This window comes from Artemia sp. Qi Xiang Cuo, chromosome 8 (assembly GCF_049724085.1).
Source record: "Artemia sp. Qi Xiang Cuo chromosome 8, ASM4972408v1, whole genome shotgun sequence".
NCBI lineage: Eukaryota > Metazoa > Arthropoda > Branchiopoda > Anostraca > Artemiidae > Artemia > Artemia sp. Qi Xiang Cuo.
In genome coordinates this window covers 46428297-46454492 of record NC_142801.1, presented here as the reverse complement: position 1 = coordinate 46454492, position 26196 = coordinate 46428297, and the positions used below count along the sequence as shown (strand labels likewise).

Genomic DNA, 26196 nt, shown 5'->3' with positions numbered 1-26196 from the left:
TAAGTTTTTGTGTGCATGTATGGGGACCGGGGGAGGACCTTTGGGGCCCAGGGAGGGCGTTTGGGGATCCGGGGCCCTTGAGGATTGAGTGGTCTTTTGGGAGCCCAGTGGACCTTTGGGGACCGGGGGAGGACCTTTGGGGGCCCGGGGGGCCCTTGGGGGCCGGTTGGCCCTTTTGGGAGCCCGGGGGACCTTTTAGGACCAGGGGAGGGCCTTTGGGGGTCTGAGGAGGGCGTTTGGGGGATAACATTTCGAAATTTTTACTTTTTAGTTTACTTTTTTTTGTGGCGCATTCCTGCGGCACTTTCCTGCGGCGCATTCCTGCGGCGCATCCCCTGCGGCGCTTTCCTGACCCATGGCGCATCCCTGCGGCACATACTGTGGCGCTGTTCTGGCCCACGGCGCATCCCAGGGGCACTTCTCTGGTTCAGGGGACCTTTGAGGACCGGGGGGAGGGCCTTTGGGGGCACAGGGAGGGCCTTTGGGGCACAGGGAGGGCCTTTGGGGGTCCGGGGGGCGGTTGGGGGCCTGGGGGACATTTGGGGACCGGTGGAGGGCCTTTGGGACCCCGTTGGTCCTTTGGGAGCTCGATGGGCCTTTGGGGGGCCCAGGGATGGCCTTTGGGGGTCTGGGTGGGCCTTGGGGGGCGCCGGTGGCCCTTTGGGAGCTTGGGGGGCCTTTGAGGACCGGGGGCTTCCTTCGGGGTTGGGGTAGGAGGATTGGAACCCTTTGGGGTTGGGTTAGAGGACCTCACAACACTGTTCAAATGAAACTTGTGTATTATAACGACCAAAGAGTTTCACCATTAAATTCTCTTCTAAAATCTCTTCAAAAATCATCTTTTAAAATGTCTCTAACTGTTTCGCCGAAAGTTCCATAACCTGTCTAAAACAGTTTCGCCCAAATAATCCCTAAACGTAATTCAGCGTGTTCCTTTTGTTTTTGGCATCTCTGCGCTAATGCATTTCAAATTAATAAGAAACCTGATTCCCGCGCTAAAACAATTCATCGCTAAGATGTTTCTTGGAGAATTGTTTCCATGGCCTTTGGCTATTAATATCCTTTGGAGTTCGACCAAAAGAGTTGTTTCCGAGGCAAAGACATTAATGTCTTGGATCTATTCCTGGAGAATCGTTTCTATGCGACAATTTTTAAAGTCTGACAGATGATGTCATTGGTTGATTGATCTGTCAAGAAAGGGGAATTAATTTGTTGTTTCTAAGGGGAATTATTGATTCACGATAGGTGAATTGTGGTCGACAGCACAGGTGTTCCAAATTCCGGGAAACTCATAACATTTGGCTCGAGCAACAACAACAAATACTGTTTCCGGGAAACTCATAACATTCGCTGAGAGCGTGCCAAAAACAACAACAACAACAAATAAATCGACCTTGACATTCGCTGAGAGCGTGCACTTACAACAACAACAACATCGACCTTTGGAAATTTAGGTCATTGACCCCATTAACCACGTGTTCTCCCCAGGGACTCTATGCCCTTATTTGGTGTACTGACAGAGTTAGACTAAATTGTAGATGGCAGCAGGGGTGAGGGACAGTGTCAATAGGTGACAGTGTCAGCAATCACTCTTATAAATTCTGATAGCCCAATAGCCCCAGCTTTTCCAATTGAGACACGGCACCAAAAGTGCCGCTTTTAGTGCCATTTGGAAGTTGCTGATAGTAGAATTTATATGAAGGACGTAGATATGAGCAATATCTTTTATATAAGCTATAAAAGATCTGTCTACAATGTTCTGGTAGCCTGCTAGTGCCACCCCTTGAGAAATTGCACAAAAAGTGCCATTTTAGTGCCGTATGGCAGTTGCAGACAGCGGAATCTACAAAACGCACGTAGATATAAGAAATAGCTTTTGAATGAGTCATTAAGCATCTCTCTATGATGTTCTGGTTGCCCACTAGGCCTGTTGAAAAAAAAAGAAATAAAACGGGAGACTGATCAGTGCTATCGATGCAAAAAAGTGATTTTCCTTATTGTTCCAGGAGGGGGGACTTTAATTTCCCTGTACAAGATTTTTGATCATTTTGGTTCCAATGGTATACTTTTCATTTTGATCTGAAGCCATTTTCGAGGGGTTTGAGGCTTTTTATCGAAATCACCCTAAATTTCTTTTCGCAATAAACTTTTACTTCTAAGACGAAAAGAAATAATTACTATTCCTGAGTCAGTGTCGAATGACAATTTTTTTCACTAGGCAGTTTTTTTCAACGTATGTTTTTAATTTGTGGTTACTATGGGCTGCGGTTCGCTCTTTACTAGGTTGCAGCTACAGCTGCAACCATGATATTCAGTTCCCGTCAAACCACTCTCCATCTGTGAAATGAGGGGTGGTTAATCTCTTTAGTCAACCGAGTTTTAAACATCTGTTCACACAATCATGAAGCCTCTAAATTAAATTATGTTTAAGATTTTTATTCTTTAATTGTTTACCCAATAAATTGAGAATATCATGTATAAAAGATTGAAAAATGTAAAACAAGGAAATATTGAACCCATCCCCCTTTCTTCAGTTTTTCCGGCAATTGAAAACAAAACCTTTACTACTTTACCATTATAACGAGAATCAGCGACAAACTAGAAATTTTTTTAAAGAAACAAAATATATCATCAAACAGTTCGTGGTAACGAACTGTAAGTAAGGAGCGACCCGGCTCAGTAGTAACCGAAACACTAAAAAACGAGATTTTGATACCAATAGACACATCAAAAGCATCAGATTTTTATGCTGATTTCAAATATATCTGATATATTTGATTTCAAGGTTTTAATTGAGCCATTAAACATCTAACTACGATGGTGTGGTAGCCTGCTAATGTTTCAGTAGCTTACCGAAGAGTAGACGATTTATGAATCTTACTAAGGGGGCTGGGAGGGGGAGTGTACGGGAGGGGTTATTTTAAACCTCCAGTTAAGGGTTCTGGATCACAACTATTACAATAGCACATGTCTTGTACTTCAGAGCTTTACCACTTAAGAAGTGGCACCAAAACTGTTATTTTGAGTGCTATATCGCACTTACGAATGATGAAATTGATAAAAAAAAAAAGCACGTATATGTGAGCAATAGCTTTCAAATGAGTCATTAAACATCACTCTTATAAATTCTGATAGCCCAATAGCCCCAGCTTTTCCAACTGAGACACGGCACCAAAAGTGTCGTTTACAGTGCCATTTGGAACTTGCTGATGGTAGAATTTATATGAAGGACGTAGATATGAGCAATATCTCTTATATGAGCTTTAAACGATCTGTTTACTATGTTCTGGTAGCCTGCTAGTGCAACCCCTTGAGAAATGGCACAAAAAGGGTCATTTTAGTGCCATTGGCACTTGCAGATGGCAGAATTTATAAAAAGCACGTAGATATGAGAAATAACTTTTGAACAAGCCATTAAGCATCTCTTATGATGTTCTGGTAGCCCACTAGGCCTGTTGAAAAAAAAAACAAAAAAAACGGGAGACAGATCAGTGCTACCAATGCAAAAAAGTGATTTTCCTTGTTGTTAGTATATACCAAGGTACCATTTTGCGCAGGCCCCCGTACCAAACAGTTTTTTCTGTTAGGTAAACAGGTCATTACACTCTTTGCCAGAGAATAACGCAATTTCAAAAGTTCAGCCGAACTTCAAAGTTCAGTGTCCTTTTTTAGTGATTAACCCAAACCACAGAGTATAACTTGATTGGTGATTAGGATTTGAATAAAAAAAAGGGTAATTAGTAATTGGAAAATTTCTTAATGCTTTTACAATCGGAGATGTTTGATTAACCTTTTGCAAAAAAAGGGGTAATGGGATATGCGAGTATTTGCAAAAAAGGGGTAATTAGTTAATGGAAATTTTTTTTAATGCTTTTACAATCGGAATTGTTTGATTAACCTTTGCAAAAAAAGAGGGTAATGGGATTTGCGATTTGGAGGAGATGGGATGATAGTGTACCGTATAATACGCAAGTGATGTTTTGGAGCGTATTGTCAATTTAACGAGAAATGACTGAAAAGTGTTTTGAGGGAGATGGGTTGCATGGAGGGTTGAGTTGCATGAGAGTTCAGTTAAAGGGGGGCGGGCACAGTTACACGGAGGTTTAGTTAAATGGGGTCGAATTACATGAGGGTTCAGTAGCACGAGGGTTCAGTTGCATGGGGGTTCAGTTGTACAGGGTTTCGGCTATACAGGGGTTCAGTTACATGGAGGGATTCAGTTGAACGGGGGGGGGAGATTTGCGATTTGGAGGAGATGGGATGCTAGGGTACTGTATAATACGCAAGTGATGTTTTGGAGCGTATTGTCAATTTAACGGGAAATGACTGAAAAGTGTTTTGAGGGAGAGGGGTTGCATGGAGGGTTGAGTTGCAGGAGATTTCAGGTAAAGGGGGGGGGGGGAGGGGGAGGGGGTACAGTTATACGGAGATTTAGTTAAACGGGGGCGAGTTGCATGAGGGTTCAGTAGCACGAGGATTCAATTGCATGGGGGGTTTAGTTGTACAGGGATTTCAGTTAAAGAATACCTCCTCGACATTAAACCTAAGGAAATTTATGTATTTGGAATCAGCGTATAAAGCCCAATCATTTTCATGTATCTATAATTATTAAAATTCTTTTTTTTAGAGTTATGGTTACTTTCGGACACACTCAAGAAGTGAAGTTAAAGCAGATAATGGGAAAGTGGAAGAGTTGTAGCCTAAAACAGCCATAATTGTAATTTCGGTTCATTTAGGGTTTCATTTATTTATCGATGCTGATTTGTGGCAGTTTCATGATTGGTAGATTATTTGATGTTATTTTTGCTAATTTTTTGTTTATCATATAAGGCTATTGCGTCTTTCTGAACTTTCTGTTGGAGGCGGGGGTAAGTATTTAGTTTAAATAATTCTAGGAGGAATTGAGTTTTGTGGATGGTGTTGAAAAATGTTACGTGTTGAATATTTGGGTAAACATACGGCTAAGAAACGCTTCACTATAAATAAGGATATTGTGTCTTTCTGAACTTTCTGTGCGAGGCAGGGATAACTATTTAGTTTAAATAATTCTAGGAGGAATTGAGTTTTGTGGCTGGTGTGGAAAAATGGTACTTGTTAAATATTCGGGTAAACATTCGACTATAAATAAGGCTATTGCGTCTTTCTGAACTTTCTGTTGGGGGGGGGGAGGGGGAGGGGGTACAGTTACACGGAGATTTAGTTAAACGGGGTCGAGTTGCATGAGGGTTCAGTAGCACGAGGGTTCAATTGCCGGGGGGGTTTAGTTGTACAGGGATTTCAGTTAAAGAATACCTCCTCGACATTAAACCTAAGGAAATTTATGTATTTGGAATCAGCGTATAAAGCCCAATCATTTTCATGTATCTATAATTATTAAAATTCTTTTTTTTAGAGTTATGGTTACTTTCGGACACACTCAAGAAGTGAAGTTAAAGCAGATAATGGGAAAGTGGAAGAGTTGTAGTCTAAAACAGCCATAATTGTAATTTCGGTTCATTTAGGGTTTCATTTATTTATCGATGCTGATTTGTGGCAGTTTCATGATTGGTAGATTATTTGATGTTATTTTTGCTAATTTTTTGTTTATCATATAAGGCTATTGTGTCTTTCTGAACTTTCTGTTGGAGGCAGGGATAACTATTTAGTTTAAATAATTCTAGGAGGAATTGAGTTTTGTGGATGGTGTTGAAAAATGGTACGTGTTGAATATTTGGGTAAACATACGGCTAAGAAACGCTTCACTATAAATAAGGCTATTGTGTCTTTCTGAACTTTCTGTGAGAGGCAGGGATAACTATTTAGTTTAAATAATTCTATGAGGAATTGAGTTTTGTGGCTGGTGTGTAAAAATGGTACTTGTTAAATATTCGGGTAAACATTCGACTATAAATAAGGCTATTGCGTCTTTCTGAACTTTCTCTTGGAGGCGGGGGTAAGTATTTAGTTTAAATAATTCTAGGAGGAATTGAGTTTTGTGGATGTTGTTGAAAAATGGTAAGTGTTGAATATTTGGGTAAACATACGGCTAAGAAACGCTTCACTATAAATAAGGCTATTGTGTCTTTCTGAACTTTCTGTGAGAGGCAGGGATAACTATTTAGTTTAAATAATTCTAGGAGGAATTGAGTTTTGTGGATGGTGTGGAAAAATGGTACTTGTTAAATATTCGGGTAAACATTCGACTATAAATAAGGCTATTGCGTCTTTCTGAACTTTCTGTTGGAGGCTGGTGTAATTATTTAGTTTAAATAATTCTAGGATGAATTGAGTTTTGTGGATGGTGTTGAAAAATGGTACGTGTTGAATATTTGGGTAAACATACGGCTAAGAAACGCTTCACTATAAATAAGGCTATTGTGTTTTTCCGAACTTTCTGTGCGAGGCAGCGATAACTATTTAGTTTAAATACTTCTAGGAGGATGAAGTATTTTTTTACTTAACAACTACATTAATAACTTCCAAGGTGATAGGACAGTATGACACAGAATTTATCAGTTACCGCGAGTTCAATAACCCCCCCCCCCCGCAATGACTTCCAAGGGTTTTATGACTCCTCCCCACAATGAATTCAGATGGTTTTAAGGCTCATCTCACTAGTCATAACTCCGTTCAACCTTGAGCGAAGGTATAAAAGTTTGATGAAGTATTTCTCTGCTTAACAACTACATTAATAGCCTTCAAGATGATAGGACTGTATGACACCGAATTTATCATTTTGAAAAAATCATATTTCGGTGTTATATTCGAATGTGCTTTTTTATTATTTTCTATGGATCTCGAAGAAATTGACTGTTATCATTGGTTAGTGAACTATAATCTGTTTGAGTATGATAAAAGCTTGTGGAGTACTACATTAAGTTATATAAACAGACTGGGATTCTACGATAGAGTGATTACACCACTTAATAATAATGGTCAGGAACTGAGAAATGTCCAGGAGGAAGTCAGTGAAATTTGCAGCTTTTTCGGAGTTGAAGCGCTCTACGTAAATGTCAATGTACCTACAGATAAAGTTTTAATTCAAAAGTGTGATCCTAGGATTCCAATTTTCAATCTAGAAGAGTTTAAGTGTCCTAAGTTTGAAGGGGGCTATCACCGTCCTAAAGACGAGGTTAGGTTCTTCGCACAGTGGATACCTAAGAACATACCTGATCGTGATAAATCCATAAGACATGTTAAAAACTATTCTATATCATGGGACCATCGTTTGTGGATGTTTAAGAGTGAACTCTAAGTGCTATTTTTATGTAAACATTTTTTGTTGTTTTTTTTTCTCAAAAAAAAAATCTGTTAATAAATTTAAGCAATAAATATCTTTAAGCTTAACCCCTTCTTTGTTCTTTAGAATAGTTCTATTGTAAGCAAGTAACAAACTCTTTCCTGAAGTCACCTCTTGGATACACAATGCCGAAACTTCATTTAAGAAACTATGAAAAAAATTGTAAGTAAGTAAGTAACAAATTCCTTCTTGAACTCACCTCTTGGATACACAATACAGAAATTTTCATTAAAGAAGTTATGAAAAAATTGTAAGTAAGTAGAAAATTCTTTCTTGAATTCACCTGCTGGATAAACAAAGACATTTCGTTCAATAAATTATGACAAAATTCTAAGTAAGTAACAAAATCCTTATTGTTTACATGACTTAGATACACGATGTAGAAATTTATTTCAAGAAATTATGAAAAAATTCTCAGTAAGTAACAATTTCTTTCTTGAAGTCATCTCGTGGATACACAATATACTGAAATTTCATTCAAGAAATTATGAAATTATTTGTAAGTAAGTAACAAACTCTTTATTGATTTCACCTCTTGAATAAACATTACAGATACTTCATTAGAGAAACTATGAAAAAATCGCAAGTAAGTAACTTTTTTTTTCTCTTTATCACAAACAATTTTCACTTAGCTAAACGATGTAGAAATTTAATTAAAGAAATTATTAAAAAAAAAAATTCTTAATAAGTAACAATTTCTTTCTTGAAGTCAACTCTTGGATATGCAATACGGAAATTTCATTCAATAAATTATTAAAAAATTGTAAGTAAGTAGCAAATTCTTTCTTGAATTCACCTGCTGGATAAACAAAGACATTTCGTTCAAGAAATTATGAAAAAATTCTAAGTAAGTAACAAATTCTTTATTGTTTACACGACTTAGATACACGATGTAGAAATTTAATTCATGAAATTATGAAAATATTCTCAGTAAGTGTTAAAACTATTTTGGATTTGTGTAAAGGATTTTTTCTATTTTTAAGAATAGTTTTTGTTGTTTAAGAACTATTTTCAATTTTCTTACAACTTTTTGTATTTCGCAAGAATTGTTTCTTCTTTGTAAGAATTATTTTTGGAATAAGTTTGAATTTTTTGTATGCTATAATAACTATTTGGGATGTTGTTAGAAAATTTAGTGTCTTGAAGCAAGTATTTGGTATTTTGCACCAAGTATTTTTTATTCTGTTAGAACTATTGTGGATTTGTGTAAAGTATTTTTGAATTTATTACGAAAAATTTTTGTTTTGTAAGAACTATTTTGGATTTCTTAAAACTTTTTGTATTTTTTAAGAATTATTTCTGTTTTGTAAGAACTGCTTTGGATTTTGTCTGAACTTTTATATTCTGTAAGAACTATTTTTAATGTTGTTAGAAATCTTTTGGTTTTTTAACAAGTATTTTGTATTTTGCAAGAACTATTTTTTATTCTGTTAGAACTATTTTGGATTTGTCTAAAGTATTTTTGTATTTTGTAAGAACTATTTCCAGATTTTTCTGAACTTTTTGTATTTTGTAAGAACTGTTTTCGATGTTTTCGAAATTTTTGCTATTTTTCAAAAGCATTTTATATTTTGTAGTAACTATATTTTATTCTTCTAAAACTATTTTGGATTCGTTTAAAATATTTTTTCTATTTTGTAAGAATAATTTTTTTTTTGTAAGAACTATTTTAGATTTTTTAGAAATTCTTGTATTTTGTAAGAATTATTTATGTTCAGTAAAAATTATTTTTAGAATATATTTTAACTTTTGTATTCAATTAGAACTATTTGGGATGTTGTTAGAATTTTCATATTTTGAAGCAAGTGTTTTGTATTATGTAGCAAATGTTTTTTAATCTGTGAACTATTTTTTTTTATTCTGTTAGAACTATTTTGGATTTGTCTAAAGTATTTTTGTATTTTGTAAGAACTATTTCTGGATTTAGATTTAGACGACAGACACAAAGAGACGAATCACTTGCCTTTCCTTGGCACCTTTCCAAACGAGCGGGGATTCCCCACTGATTCCTACACATTGCAAAAAAGTGACCAGCATGAAAACTCCACGTTTTCAACCAGACTGGTTTTTGACACGACACACAAACAGAGTCATAGTGAGAGAGATATCCAAAAAGTTGGGGTTAATCTAGGTTCACTTAGAGTGGCGCGCCACTCTAAGTGAACCTAGATTAACCCCAGCTTTTTGGATATCTCTCTCACTATGACTCTGGTTGTGTGTCGTGTCAAAAAAACAGTCTGGTTGAAATGGTGGAGTTTTAGTGCTGGTCACTTTTTTGAAATGTGTAGGAATCAGTGGGGACTCCCCGCTCGTTTGGAAAGGTGCCAAGGAAAGGCAAGTGAGTCGTCTCTTTGTGTCTGTCGTCTCTGTGTGTTTGTCCTCTCTCTGTTTGAGTGGACTCTGTGTATGTGTGTGTCTTCTCTGTGGATGTGTGCTCTCTGTGGGTGTTTAGTATCTGTGTGTGTGTGTGTTGTCTCCGTGTGTGTTTGTCTCCTCTCTCTGATGGTGTTGACTGTGTCTCTGTGGGTGTGTTGTATCTGTGTGTCTGTGATCTCTATGTGTTTGGGGTCTGGAGGTTTGTGTCGTATCTGTGTGTGTGTGTCTGTTCGTGTTTTTGGTGCCACACGTATCGTGTGTCTTATCTTTGTCTGTGTGTTATATATGTGTGTGTGTCGTCTCTTTTGCATTCATCTATATTTCATGTGTTTCGAGCTTGGTTGTATTCGACTCTGTGTGTGTGTGTGTCGTTTCTTGTTGGTTTGTCAAATAACTTCTGTTTTAGTAGAGGTTGTGTTTTCTAATATGTGTGTGTGTGTTGTGTGTGTGTGTTTGACGTCTCTGTTTGCGTGTCGTCTCTCTATGTGTGTCGTCTCTGTGTGTTTGTCGTCTCTGTGTGTATGTGTGGTGTCTCTGTTTAAGTCGTCACTTTGAGTGTGTCATCTCTATGTGTGTGTGTGTCGTCTCTGTGTGTGTGTGTGTGTGTGTGTGCTTGTCGTCTCTGTGTGTGTGTGTGTGTCATCTCTATGTGTCAGTCGTCACTTTGAGTGTGTCGTCTCTGTGTGTGTGTGTGTGTGTTGTGTGTCATCTCTGTGTGGATGTTGTCTCTGTGTGTGTGTGTGTGTGTGTGTGTGTGTGTGTGTGTGTGTGTGTGTGTGTGTGTGTGTGTGTGTGTGTGTGTGTGTGTGTGTGTGTGTGTGTGTGTGTGTGTGTGTGTGTGTGTGTGTGTGTGTGTGTGTGTGTGTGTGTGTGTGTGTGTGTGTGTGTGTGTGTGTGTGTGTGTGTGTGTGTGTGTGTGTGTGTGTGTGTGTGTGTGTGTGTGTGTGTGTGTGTGTGTGTGTGTGTGTGTGTGTGTGTGTGTGTGTGTGTGTGTGTGTGTGTGTGTGTGTGTGTGTGTGTGTGTGTGTCTCTATGAAACACTTGCTTCAAAATATGAAAATTCTAACAACATCCCAAATAGTTCTAATTGAATACAAAAGTTCAAACGTATTCTAAAAATTATTTCTACTGAACATAAATAATTCTTACAAAATACAAGAAGTTCTAAACAATCCAAAATAGTTCTTACAAAACAAAAATTATTCTTACAAAATAGAAAAAATATTTTAAACGAATCCAAAATAGTTCTAGCAGAATAAAAAATAGTTACTACAAAATATAAAATGCTTTTCAAAAATAGCAAAAATTTCAAAAACATCGAAAACAGTTCTTACAGAATACAAAAAGTTCAGAAAAATCCGGAAATAGTTCTTACAAAATACAAAAATACTTTAGACAAATCCAAAATAGTTCTAGCAGAATAAAAAAAAAATAGTTCACAGATTAAAAAACATTTGCTACATAATACAAAACACTTGCTTCAAAATATGAAAATTCTAACAACATCCCAAATAGTTCTAATTGAATACAAAAGTTCAAAAATATTCTAAAAATAATTTTTACTTAACATAAATAATTCTTACAAAATACAAGAAGTTCTAAAAAATCCAAAATAGTTCTTACAAAACAAAAATTATTCTTACAAAATAGAAAAAATATTTTAAACGAATCCAAAATAGTTCTAGCAGAATAAAATATAGTTACTACAAAATATTAAAATGCTTTTCAAAAATAAAAAAAATTTCGAAAACATCGAAAACAGTTCATACAGAATACAAAAAGTTCAGAAAAATCCGGAAATATTTCTTACAAAATACAAAAATACTTTAGACAAATCCAAAATAGTTCTAACAGAATAAAAAATAGTTCTTGCAAAATACAAAATACTTGTTACAAAACCAAAAGATTTCTAACAACATTAAAAATAGTTCTTACAGAATATAAAAGTTCAGAAAAAATCCAAAGCATTTCTTACAAAACAGAAATAATTCTTAAAAAATACAAAAAGTTTTAAGAAATCCAAAATAGTTCTTACAAAACAAAAATTATTCGTAATAAATACAAAAATACTTTACACAAATCCACAATAGTTCTAACAGAATATAAAAAATACTTGATGCAAAATACCAAATACTTGCTTCAAGACACTAAATTTTCTAACAACATCCCAAATAGTTATTATAGCATACAAAAAATTCAAACTTATTCCAAAAATAATTCTTACAAAGCAGAAACAATTCTTGCAAAATACAAAAAGTTGTAAGAAAATTGAAAATAGTTCTTAAACAACAAAAACTATTCTTAAAAATAGAAAAAATCCTTTACACAAATCCAAAATAGTTTTAACACTTACTGAGAATTTTTTCATAATTTCATGAATTAAATTTCTACATCGTGTATCTAAGTAGTGTAAACAATAAAGAATTTGTTACTTACTTAGAATTTTGTCATAATTTCTTGAACGAAATGTCTTTGTTTATCCAGCAGGTGAATTCAAGAAACAATTTGCTACTTACTTGCAATTTTTTCATAATTTCTTGAATGAAATTTCTGTATTGCATATCCAAGAGTTGACTTCAAGAAAGAAATTGTTACTTACTGAGAATTTTTTAATAATTTCTTGAATTAAATTTCTAAATCATTTAGCTAAGTGAAAATTGTTTGTGATAAAGAGAAAAAAAAGTTACTTACCTGCGATTTTTTCATAATTTCTTGAATGAAGTATCTGTACTGTATATCAAAGAGGTGAAATCAATAAAGAGTTTGTTACTTACTTACAAATATTTTCATAATTTCTTGAATGAAATTTCCGTATATTGTGTATCCACGAGATGACTTCAAGAAAGAAATTGTTACTTACTGAGAATTTTTTCATAATTTCTTGAAATAAATTTCTACATCGTGTATCTAAGTCATTTAAACAATAAAGAGTTTGTTACTTACTTAGAATTTTGTCATAATTTCTTGAACGAAATGTCTTTGTTTATCCAGCAGGTGAATTCAAGAAAGAATTTGCTACTTACTTACAATTTTTTCATAATTTCTTTAATGAAAATTTCTGTATTGTGTATCAAAGAGGTGAGTTCAAGAAGGAATTTGTTACTTACTTACTTACAATTTTTTTCATTGTTTCTTAAATGAAGTTTCTGCATTGTGTATCCAAGAGGTGACTTCAGGAAAGAGTTTGTTACTTGCTTACAATAGAACTATTCTAAAGAACAAAGAAGGGGTTAAGCTTAAAGATATTTATTGCTTAAATGTATTAACAGATTTTTTTTTTGAGAAAGAAAAAACAACAACAAATGTTTACATAAAAATAGCACTTAGACTTCACTCTTAAACATCCACAAACGATGGTCCCATGATATAGGATAGTTTTTAACATGTCTTATGGATTTATCCCGATCAGGTATGTTCTTAGGTATCCACTGTGTGAAGAACCTAACCTCGTCTTCAGGACGGTGATAGCCCCCTTCAAATTTAGGACACTTAAACTCTTCTAGATTGAAAAGTGGAATCCTACGGTCACACTTTTGAATTAAAACTTTATCTGTAGGTACATTGCCCTTTACGTAGAGCGCTTCAACTCCGAAAAAGCTGCAAATTTCACTGACTTCCTCCTGGACATTTCTCAGTTCCTGACCAGTATTATTAAGTGGTGTAATCACTCTCTCGTAGATTCCCAGTCTGTTTATATAACGTAATGTAGTACTCCACAAGCTTTTATCATACTCAAACAGATTATAGTTCACTAACCAATGATAACAGTCGATTTCTTCGAGATCCATAGACAATAATAAAAAATCACATTCGAATATAACACCGCAAGATGATTTTTTCAAACTGATAAATTCGGTGTCATACAGTCCTATCATCTTGGAGGCTATTAATGTAGTTGTTAAGCAGACAAATACTTCATCAAACTTTTATACCTTCGCTCAAGGTTGAACGGAGTTATGACTAGTGAGATCAGCCTTAAAACCATCTGAATTCATTGTGGGGAGGAGTCATAAAACCCTTGGAAGTCATTGCGGGGGGGGGAGGGGTATTGAACTCTCGGTAACTGATAAATTCTGTGTCATACTGTCCTATCACCTTGGAAGTTATTAATGTAGTTGTTAAGTAAAAAAATACTTCATCCTCCTAGAAGTATTTAAACTAAATAGTTATCGCTGCCTCGCACAGAAAGTTCGGAAAAACACGATAGCCTTATTTATAGTGAAGCGTTTCTTAGCCGTATGTTTACCCAAATATTCAACACGTACCATTTTTCAACACCATCCACAAAACTCAATTCCTCCTAGAATTATTTAAACTAAATACTTACCCCCACCTCCAACAGACAGTTCAGAAATACGCAATAGCCATATTTATAGTCGAATGTTTACCCAAATATTTCACAAGTACCATTTTTCCATACCAGCCAAAAAACTCAATTCCTCCTAGAATTATTTAAACTAAATAGCTATCCCTGCCTCGCACAGAAAGTTCAGAAAGACACAATAGCCTTATTTATAGTGAAGCGTCTCTTAGCCGTATGTTTACCCAAATATTCAACACTTACCATTTTTCAACACCATCCACAAAACTCAATTCCTCCTAGAATTATTTAAACTAAATACTTACCCCCGCCTCCAACAGAAAGTTCAGAAAGACGCAATAGCCATATTTATAGTCGAATGTTTACCCGAATATTTAACAAGTACCATTTTTCCACACCAGCCACAAAACTCAATTCCTCCTAGAATTATTTAAACTAAATAGTTATCCCTGCCTCGCACAGAAAGTTCAGAAAGACACAATATCCTTATTTATAGTGAAGCGTTTCTTAGCCGTATGTTTACCCAAATATTCAACACGTACCATTTTTCAACACCATCCACAAAACTCAATTCCTCCTAGAATTATTTAAACTAAATACTTACCCCCGCCTCCAACAGAAAGTTCAGAAAGACGCAATAGCCTTATATGATAAACAAAAAATTAGCAAAAATAACATCAAATAATCTACCAATCATGAAACTGCCACAAATCAGCATCGATAAATAAATGAAACCCTAAATGAACCGAAATTACAATTATGGCTGTTTTAGGCTACAACTCTTCCACTTTCCCATTATCTGCTTTAACTTCACTTCTTGAGTGTGTCCGAAAGTAACCATAACTCTAAAAAAAAGAATTTTAATAATTATAGATACATGAAAATGATTGGGCTTTATACGCTGATTCCAAATATATAAATTTCCTTAGGTTTAATGTCGAGGAGGTATTCTTTAACTGAAATCCCTGTACAACTAAACCCCCCATGCAATTGAACCCTCGTGCTACTGAACCCTCATGCAACTCGACCCCGTTTAACTAAATCTCCGTGTAACTGTACCCCCTCCCCCTCCCCCCCCCCCAACAGAAAGTTCAGAAAGACGCAATAGCCTTATTTATAGTCGAATGTTTACCCGAATATTTAACAAGTACCATTTTTCCACAACAGCCACAAAACTCAATTCATCCTAGAATTATTTAAACTAAATAGATATCACTGACTCTCACAGAAAGTTCAGAAATACACAATAGTCTTATTTATAGTGAAGCGTTTCTTAGCCGTATGTTTACCCAAATATTCAACACGTACCATTTTTCAACACCATCCACAAAACTCAATTCCTCCTAGAATTATTTAAACTAAATACTTACCCCCGCCTCCAACAGAAAGTTCAGAAAGACGCAATAGCCTTATATGATAAACAAAAAATTAGCAAAAATAACATCAAATAATCTACCAATCATGAAACTGCCACAAATCAGCATCGATAAATAAATGAAACCCTAAATGAACCGAAATTACAATTATGGCTGTTTTAGGCTACAACTCTTCCACTTTCCCATTATCTGCTTTAACTTCACTTCTTGAGTGTGTCCGAAAGTAACCATAACTCTAAAAAAAGAATTTTAATAATTATAGATACATGAAAATGATTGGGCTTTATACGCTGATTCCAAATACATAAATTTCCTTAGGTTTAATGTCGAGGAGGTATTCTTTAACTGAAATCCCTGTACAACTAAACCCCCCATGCAATTGAATCCTCGTGCTACTGAACCCTCATGCAACTCGACCCCGTTTAACTAAATCTCCGTGTAACTGTACCCCCTCCCCCTCCCCCCCCCTTTAACTGAAATCTCATGCAACTCAACCCTCCATACAACCCATCTCCCTCAAAACACTTTTCAGTCATTTCTCGTTAAATTGACAATACGCTCCAAAACATCACTTGCGTATTATACAGTACCCTATCATCCCCTCTCCTCCCCCTCGCAAATCTCCCCCCCCCCGTTCAACTGAATCCCTCCATGTAAGTGAACCCCTGTATAACCGAAACCCTGTACAACTGAACCCCCATGCAACTGAACCCTCGTGCTACTGAACCCTCATGCAATTCGACCCCTTTTAACTCAACCTCCGTGTAACTGTGCCCGCCCCCTTTAACTGAACTCTCATGCAACTCAACCCTCCATGCAACCCATCTCCCTCAAAACACTTTTCAGTCATTTCTCGTTAAATTGACAATACGCTCCAAAACATCACTTGTGTATTATACGGTACACTATCATCCCATCTCCTCCAAATCGCAAATCCCATTACCCTCTTTTTTTGCAAAGGTTAATCAAACAATTCCGATTGTAAAAGCATTAAAAAAAATTTCCATTAACTAATTACCCCTTTTTTGCAAATACTCGCATATCCCATTACCCCTTTTTTTTCAAAAGGTTAATCAAACATCTCCGATTGTAAAAGCATTAAGAAATTTTCCAATTACTAATTACCCTTTTTTTTTATTCAAATCCTAATCACCAATCAAGTTATACTCTGTGGTTTGGGTTTAACACTAAAAAAGGACACTGAACTTTGAAGTTACGCTGAACTTTTGAAATTGCGTTATTCTCTGGCAAAGAGTGTAATGACCTGTTTACCTAACAGAAAAAACTGTTTGGTACGGGGGCCTGCGCAAAATGGTACCTTGGTATATACTGTTGTTCCAGGAGGGAGACTGTAATTTCCCGTACAAGGTTTTTGATCATTCTGATTCCAATTATATACTTTTCATTTTGATCTGAAGCCATTTTCGAGGGGTTTGGTGCTTTTTATCGAAATCCCCATAAATTTCTTTTCGCAATAAACTTTTACTTTTATGACGAAAAGAAATAATAATTACTTTTCCCGAGTCAGTGTCAGATGAAATTTTTTTTTTTCACTAGCCAATTTTTTTCAACGTACGTTTTTTAACTTGTGGTTACTATGGACTGTGGTTTGCTCTTTACTAGGTTGCAGCTACCGCTGCAACCATGATCAGCATTTCTCGTCAAACCACTCTCCATCTGTGAAATGAGGGGTGGTAATCTCTTTAGTCAACCGAGTTTTAAAAATCTGTTCACACAATCATGAAGCCTCTGATTTAAATTGTGTTTAAATTTTTTATTCTGTAATTGTTGACCCAATAAATTGAGAATTAGTCCAGTAAAAGTGCGAAGAAAAGTGGGTCAACCCGGACAAAATTGCAACAAAAGGTTTTTTTACACCAAAACGTTCATAAAAAATCGCTGAACAACATATCCAAAATCCGCTAAAATTGACCTCCGGGAAAACCTTCTGGGGCTGCTTAAAAGGGGGTGGAAGGGGGCGACAAAATAGGTGTTTTTCATTTTTGACATTTAGGAAGCTTTTTTACACTAAAATGTTCAGAAAAAATCGCTGGACAACATACTCAAAATCCGCTAAAATCACCCGACGGAAAGGGGTGAAAAATCCGTTTGTCGTTTTTGTTATTTCGGTACGTTCGGAGACTCGATTCTGATATAAATCAACTCGCTGAAACCAAAAATGATATCACTTTTATTGTAACACTTCTCTAACTTATATTAAACTACAAAAATAATATTTTAATAGCTCCATTGCCAAAATAAAGGAAGTAGCTTTTCTTCCGAAGTTTTACAGAAAGATCAGATCAATGGACGCCTGAAATACTTCGAACAGCCTGCGAAAAGCAATACAGGAAAATCTCAAACTTAAGGGATCAGAGCAGTACATCACTCTTTTTTGCTTCGCTAGTCGTCGGGAACTTGGTTATCTGATGAGAATCAAACTTGTGAAAACTAGACTTTAGAAAAAGAGAGACTAAGCATAGACGCATATAAAGTCTGCTGACGCGGATGTCCTGATTGCAACCATATCCATTCATTGTGCAAGAACTCGGTTGACATGTCTCATCGGTAACGACACTGACCTCCTTATCCTTCTCCTCTATCATGTCACTGCCACCCACAAAGGCCTGTATTTCAGATCCAAGACGAAAGCTTCAAACGAAGATAAGCTATGTAATATTTGCTCCATCAAAGAAAAACTAAGGGACATGTGTGGTGCAATTCTATTTCTGCACGCGTTCCTAGGCTGTGACACCACTTTGAGATTACAAGGAATTGGTAAATCTGTCGGACTGTCATTGTACCGGTCCGATCCGTCTTTCCGTGAGGCCGCTAAGGTTTTTATGGACTCGAAGGCTACGAAAGACGAGCTCATTGTAGCTGGTGAGCAAGCTCTTTTAAGAATTTATAAAGGAAAGCCTGAAGAAACTCTCGTGTCCTTGAGACATCGTCTGTTCTTGGCCAAGCTCACTTCCTCTTCCGCATTTGTCTGCCCTGATCGAATGCCTCCCACACCCTCAGCTGCGAAGTTCCATTCTTTTTGCGTGTATTTGCAGGTAATGAAATGGAAGAGCGATGCTGCTGCGATGAAACCGGAGAACTGGGGATGGCGACTCTCTGCTGATAGTTACATTCCAGTAATGACGGAGAAGAAACCAGCTCCCTAAAGTCTTCTTCAAATTATCCGCTTCAAATACAAATCAGGTTGCGATACTGCCAGATGCACTTGCCGTAAGAATGGCATGCCCTGCTCACTTGCTTGCGGAGAGTGCATGGGAACAAGCTGTAATAACTCTGAACCAACATCTCTAGAAGAAGAAGAGTTTTAGTGTTTTGCAACAACGGTGGTTGTGCTCTTTTGTAGTGCTCATTAATGAAATGATGATTCTCAATATTATCTGATCTAAAAATGATGATTGTTAATGTTTTTGTTTTCCAACTGTAATAGAAGTCGATAATAAGAATGATTTTTCAAGTTTCTATGCGTCTATGCCTTTAGTTTCCCTTTTTCTGCAGTCTGGTCCTCACACGGTTGATTCTCATCGGATAACCAGGTTTCCAACAATTAGCGAAGCAACAAAGAGTGGGGTACTTCTCTGCTCCTTTAAATTGCCGTTCGAGATTTTCCTGTGTTGCTGTTTGAAATATTTCAGGCTTCCCATGATCTGATCTTTCTGACACTTCGGAAGAACAGCTATTTCCTTTATTTTTGCGATGGAGTTAATAAAATCTTATAGTTAAAGTTAAAGTCTTAAAATTAAAGTTATTAAAGTTTATAGTTTAATACAAGTTACAGACGTGTTACAATAAAAGTAACATCATTTTCGGTTTCAGAGAGTTGATTTATGCCAGAATCGAGTCCCTGAATGTACATAAATAACAAAAATCGAAAAAAACTATTTCACTCCTTTCACCCCCTTTAAGCAGCCCCAGAAGGTTTTCCCAGCGGCTGATTTTGGCGGATTTTGGATATGTTGTTCAGCGATTTTTTTTTGAATATTTAAGTGTAAAAAAAAGCTCCATAAATGTCAAAAATGGAAAAACCTTTTTTTTTGCCCCCTTCCAAACTCTTTAAGCAGCCCCAGAAGGTTTTCCCGGCGGGTGATTTTTGCGGATTTTGGATATATTGTTCAGCGATTTTTTCGGTGTACAAAAAATCGGTGTAGCGATTTTGGTGTACAAAAACCTTTTGTTGCAATATTGTCCCGGTCAAACCGTAGTTTTACTGGACTAAATATTGAGAATATCATGTATAAAAAATTGAAAAATGTAAAACAAAAAAATATTGAGCCCATCCCCCTTTCTTCAGTTATTCCGGCAATTGAAAACAAAACCTTTACCACTTTACCATTATAACGAGAATCAGCGACAAACTTGAATTTTGTTTAAAGAAAGTTTGTGGTAATTAAACAGTTTTCAAACTGCTTTCAAATATATAAATTTCAGCAAGTTTAGTCTTACTCATCAAAAGTTACGCGCCCGAGAGAATTTGCTTTATTTTCGAAAAAAGGGGCGAAACCCCCCTAATAGTCACAGAACTTTAATAAAAATCCCACCATCAGATTCAGCGTATCAGAGAACCACAGTAGAGGTTTCAAGCTCCTATCTGCAAAAATGTGGAATTTTGTATTTTTTGCCAGAAGAATGATGCCAGAAAGGGTGATCGTACCGACCCAGTGGTCCTAGAATATTGCAGGAGGGCTCATTCGAACGGAAATTAGAAGTTCTAGTGCCCTTTATAAAGTGACAAAAAATGGAGGGCAACTAGGCAACCTCCCAGGCTTATTTTTTCCCAAAGTCACTCGATCAAAATTTTGAGATAGCCATTTTGTTCAAAATGGTCGAAAAATATAATAGATATGTATTTGAGTATGATTAATCCCCCAAAGTCTCCAGGGATTGGCTGCAAGTTATTAAATTTGCCCAATGTTTACATATAGTATTGGTTATTGGGAAATATACAGACATTTTCAGGGGAATTTTTTCTGGTACGGGGGGGGGGGACTGTCAGATGTTACTTTGGAGGATCTTCCCATGGAGGTAGTTTTCATGGGGGGAAGGGACATTGCTATTAAGGGGGCACCGGACTTCCCAGCATTATTTAAAAAACGATCAGAAATTAAATAAAAAAAAAGTTTTTCAACTGAAAGTAAGGAGCACTTCAAAACTTAAAACGAACAGAAATTATTCCGTATATGATTGGGTTTGCCCCCTAGTCAATACCTCGCTAAATAAGAAAATGACAGGCAGCCGCAGTTGAATTGGGGCAGTTGAGGCTGTATGGGTCTTCTGTTTGGGTTATTGCAAAGCCGATCATTTTATCTAAGCTTGAGAGAAGGGGCGGGGTATATTCTTAATCTTAAAAAAATAAACATGACTTAAAACAAAAGACCGACCCTTGTTACCAAATACTCTGTACTGTAGTAACTGGAAATGCAAGCCTAAAAGCTTTTGAAAACATGCCATTTTTGAACCTTTGAATTCAAAATAATGATAAAATACACCGTAGGCAAAGAAACTTTTAAAACCAATTTTCTCTTTGTTTTTGACGTCTCACAATCTGCACTATCTGGAACATGAACGCTGTGTTCAAAATCAGTGTGAATGTAGAAGTTTAAGAATTTTTGCTATGGAAACTGCTGCTCTTTGTTCTGGAGGCCAGCTGACACAAGGACCACGTATACATTCACTTAAAAATTTGAATACAAATAGCAAGCATAATTCTACCTAAAAAACAGGTTTAAAAGCGGATCTACTGGATAGTATCAAAAGATTTCCCACTTCTGCAGTTTCGCCCTGGAATTTGATAAACCTTACAAAAAAAGTTGACAATTGTCCTCAAACGCCAAGTCCTTACTGCAAAAAATGACAACAGGGAAGTTCTATCTTTTCCAAATGCTACCTTTTACACTTTCTTGTGAAAATGTGCATTACATTTCAGTGAACTTTACTACATGACGCTTAGATAATGAGGGCAGTAGTGCTAGTGTCTGATAAAGTGCAATTTGCTACCAGTTACTAGACGTAAATTTCTAATTTCTTTACTTGATAGGTATGGATGTATTTGGTATGCTATAGTTTTTCACCGCTAATTTGGCTTTTGGTGATTTTTTGGTGATTAATCTCAAAAAAGGATTTTTTTTGCCTTAGGTGGCAACCCTATTTGCAGCTGAGTGTCGAGCACAATGTTGCCAACTGGACATATTTAGTATCCAAAGGACACGTTCCTATGAGCCTGGATACAATGACTTTACAGGGAAAACAAGGGACGCATTTTAGAAATTTGGGACATAAAACGAACACATTTTGTAAATTTATGACATAAAACAAAATATTTCCCTACCGGATATATATTTTTGTAAAAAAAAAACAATGACACTTTTCAGTAAAGTACCGCTAAAACTACTTATCTAGTACTAAATCTACTTATCTATTTACTTTCTAATAATTTTGTACACAGGAGATGTCGTAGAATCTTTGAAAATGCTTATTCGATCAAAAATTGAAAGTTCTAGTTCCCTTTTTAAAAGTCAAAAGTAATTGGATGGCTACCAGCCCCCCTCCCACGCTTAACATTTCTCCCAACACATCCAATCAAAATTTTGAGATAGCCATTTTGTTCAGCATAGTTTAAAGGTCCACTCATTAAGTATTTGTGGATGACAAGCCCCCCCCCCCAAAAGTACTCAGGATAAGGGTTATGAGCTATACTAGTTACATATTATTAACATATTGAAAGTTCTAGTGCCCTTTTTAAGAGTCAAGAATGATAGAAAGGCACTAGACCCCCACCCACGTTCTCTTTTCCCCAAATGTATATAGGCTACTAGAAAGTTTGATATAACCATTAAAAAAAATCTGAAGATCATACAACAAGACCTCTGGGGTTGAGACAATCCCCCATAGCTAGGGGGCAACGGTTATAAGTTATACCCCGGAAGCAAATAAGGCCTTAATGGAAGGGGTGGCCGTGTAAACTTTCGATGAGACTCATTTGATTGGAAATTAATAGTTCTAGTCCCTTTTTAGTAGATTCAAAAGTGATTGGAGAGTAAGCCCCCACCTTCGATGCTCTCTTTTCCTCAAATGCATCTGATTGAAATTGTGAGACAGCCATTTTGTTCAAAATAGTCCAAAGAACATATAAAAATCCAGAAATAAATTCAGAAGATATAAATCTTTATAATAATTAAAACTCAAAACAACCAGAAATAATACGCAGCGCAATACAACTGCTGAAGTAAAGAACAATGTGGGAACAATGTATTATTGATTTATTTTTATCTTGTTTTTTTTTTTTTTTCTGCCAAGGCACTTCGTATAGAAGGAATTGGCGTAAGCACTTCGAAAAGAGCTCATTCAATTGGAAATTGAAAGTTCTAGCACCCTTTGTAAGATTCAAAAGTGATTGGAGGACAACCCAACATTTTTGGCATCCTGGAATGTCGCTTTACTCCTGGATTGTGCCTTATAACAGTGGTTCTCAAACTGTGGTACGCATACCCTTGGGGGTACGCCAAAACTTTTAGGGGGTACGTAGCCGGCCAACAACAAAAAAATTAAACAACCCTTTTACTCTAGGACTGGCAATTTTATTTATATTTTAGCTATAGTTATCTTAGTAGCGGTAACAGAGAAGGGGTACTTAAAATGTTTTGTGGATTAAATGGGGTAGAGCGTCTAAATAAGTTTGAGAACCACTGCCTTATGACATACACAAGAAGTACTCTGATTGACAAAAAGCTACCAAAGGAAGTGAAAATGTTGACCATCATGCCGATCATGCCTGTCAAAAGGAATTCTTGTTGGAAGATAAGCCTTAAGCTCCAACAAGTAGTTTTTTACTGTTTCCATGGTTTTATGAGTTTTGTGCTTTCTCACTTAAACATTCCGTGTTAAAGATTTTTTTTAATATAATTTCATGTTAACTAGCCGCTTTGAAGAGGTTTAGAAAGTGTGTTTTGGTCAACAGCACAAGTGGTAAAAAAAAACTAGTTTCTGAGATAAGGTGGACATATTATGAACATATTATAAACAAAATATGGACACAATTTGGCTAAAAATTATACATTTTTGGATGCTCAGGGGAAATATTCATGGGTCAAAAAGTCGGCAACAACTACCTATTTGCATGTGAAGGTGTTTTTGTTTGAAAATTGAGTTCCTGGGTTTTCCTAAATTTGAAAGACGTATGTGGAGTGTTAATGTACAATTGGGGCCATTGAGAAAAAAACATGTTAAGAAAACAATTCTTACATCATAATAGGCAGAAAAATTGTAGTTAAAATATTCTGAGCCACTTCTTCTACTATACTCCACTCCAACCCCTAATGTAAAAGTATATTGCCCACATTATATATTTCCTATGTGTTTTCCCGTTTTTTGATTTGTCAGTGTTGATTCAATTTATAGGTATTAATTTGAAATAAGACTGATGCATGGCAAAATGCGTGGGAAATATATTATTTAGGCTGTATATTTCCACATTAGGAGGGGTCGGGGGTAAAAAAAAGGTGGAAGCGGCTTCAAAATGTGTTAACTACAGTTGTTCTGCACATTATGATGTAAGCACTGCTTTTTAAACATATTTCTTTCTCAATGGTACCAATTGTGCATTAATGTCATATATGGTTGTGCAAGTGCCGCTTAATCAACCTAAAGAATTTGATTTCAATTTTAGTGTCCTTGATGTTTATATCTGAAACCCAAGAGATTGGGCAAACTTACAGAACTTACTCCCGAGGAAACCTTCATATTAATGAAGGCCGTACCTTGCTTATCTGCATTTTCTCTTATTTTGTCGCCTCTAGAGTCACATATTTAGGTTTTTTGAAATTCTGAGCTAAAGTGGTCTGGGACCATGGGAGGATAAAGGGCAATGAAAGGGTTCTTGGATGTGCTTTTGTCGCTTTAAGGGTTCTTCATATCGGAATTCGTGATGGAACAGCCCTTCTCTCATCCTTTTACGATTATCCATTGTATATGACAAGACCTGATGAAAAAATAAGGCAATAACAATGGCACATGAGAGGCACATCACTCTTTACTAAATTACTATTAGCACGTTGACTACAAAAGAGAAATGGCAAAGTGAAAAAGTAACTTCGGAGATTTGAAAAATACTAAATAAGTAGCATTTTCGGTACTCTTCTACTAAATGGACTCTTTTATATACGGCAATGCATACCAGTCACAAAATAGACTGAAACGCGTGATGAAAACAGGTTTACAATGCATTCTGGAATATAAACAAAGGAAAGAACTGTATTTAAATTGTTTTTTTTTGGGGTTTATTGGGGAAAAGAGTTGCCTAGGTCAGGTTAGGTTAAGTACTTAATATACGCTATGCTTTCCCCCCTCCCCCCTAATGTGCAAATATATAGCCCAAATTTGTTTCTAAACTATTATATATTCATCCTATTTTATTTCATTTCATTAGCATTAACCAAACTAGCACTATATAAATGAGTCCGTTTAATAAGAGTACCGCATTTTCATTCTCGTATTTTTAATATAACTGAACCTTTTTGCCATAATTGCAGCCCCAAGTTTGAATTTGAATCTAGTTTACAATTATCCATACCAAACAGAGGATTTAAAATAACATTTGTCTTCGAACTCCAGATCCTGACTTGAATCTATTCTAATTGTATTTTCTCACCTTTAACTGAAACCCTCTCCGAATTGCATTTTGGGATCCATAACCTAACCTGCATCGCCCAATTCCAGGCACACGCAACGCAGATTTGCCTTCTAGCATGTCCCTAGTTAAAACTTCAAAATGTTTATGTTCTCAATACAATTGGTCTTTTTTCTGCTTTTTTCGGAATTCCCCTTCCCCTGGAATCAAACTCCTATGTCTGCCTTGCCTATGATGTGGACCTCCCCCACAACACTTAACACGCAGATGCAACTACCTTCACTTTTGCTCCTCTACGGGGCATTAATCCAAGCGCTCCTTTGTATATACAAAACTTTCATACTCCATAATCATTCAATAGTCAAAACTTCTAGATACTGAAGATTTCAGTGTCGTGTGAAGCTGAGTTTCATTATCTTCGTTGCCCTTTTTTGCATACCTGCTCTACTACAACTTGACGTCCAAGAAGCATACTATTTATAAAAGATAATATTCAGTTTTCGATCCAAACGGGTTATCTACTACCCATGCCAGTTTCATAAGCAGGAAAAGCCAGGTATCACCAGAGTAATGTGAGCCTTGACAAAAATTACTTAAAAAAATTACCTATACAGAAATATGTCTCTTTTCTAGTTTGTACCTGAAAGCTTGTCTATCCAAAACCAAAAGACATTACGCATCAATTTTGAGCAGAACGTAGCGGCCAGGGACAAGCTCCTTATAGTTGAAAATTAAATAAAAAAAACAAGTTTTTTTAACTGAAAGTAAGGAACGACGTTAAAACTTAAAACGAACAGAAATTATTCCGTATATGAAGGGGGCTGTCCCCTCCTCAACGCCTCGCTCTTTACGCTAAAGTTTTTTTATTGTTTAAAAAAATAGAGTTGTGAGAAAGTCAAACTTTAGCGTAAAGAGCGAGGCGTTGAGGAGGGGACAGCCCCTTCATATACGGAATAATTTCTGTTCGTTTTAAGTTTTAACGTCGTTCCTTACTTTCAGTTAAAAAACTTGTTTTTTTTATTTAATTTTTGAACGTTTTTGAATTAATGCAGGTTTTGATTTTGGCTCACCGTACATGAATAATTAAAACAAAATTTGCATATTATATTTGGTTAAATGGCTTTCTCGAAACTTGTTTAATTTTATTTACGAGCGTTTTTATTAGTAATAAATATACGTAACTTAGAATTAACTTACGTAACGA

At 36.1% G+C, this 26196-nt stretch overlaps 1 long non-coding RNA gene across 1 annotated transcript in view; it reads right to left on the bottom strand.

Annotated features, from left to right (window-relative positions):
* LOC148949468 (uncharacterized) overlaps positions 1-25434 on the bottom strand; it is a 111299-nt gene extending 85865 nt beyond the window's left edge. Inside the window, exon 1 of the long non-coding RNA XR_016142085.1 lies at positions 25270-25434. This is a non-coding gene — a long non-coding RNA (uncharacterized LOC148949468). The remainder of the gene's footprint in view (positions 1-25269) is intronic.
* Positions 25435-26196: the final 762 nt, after the last annotated feature.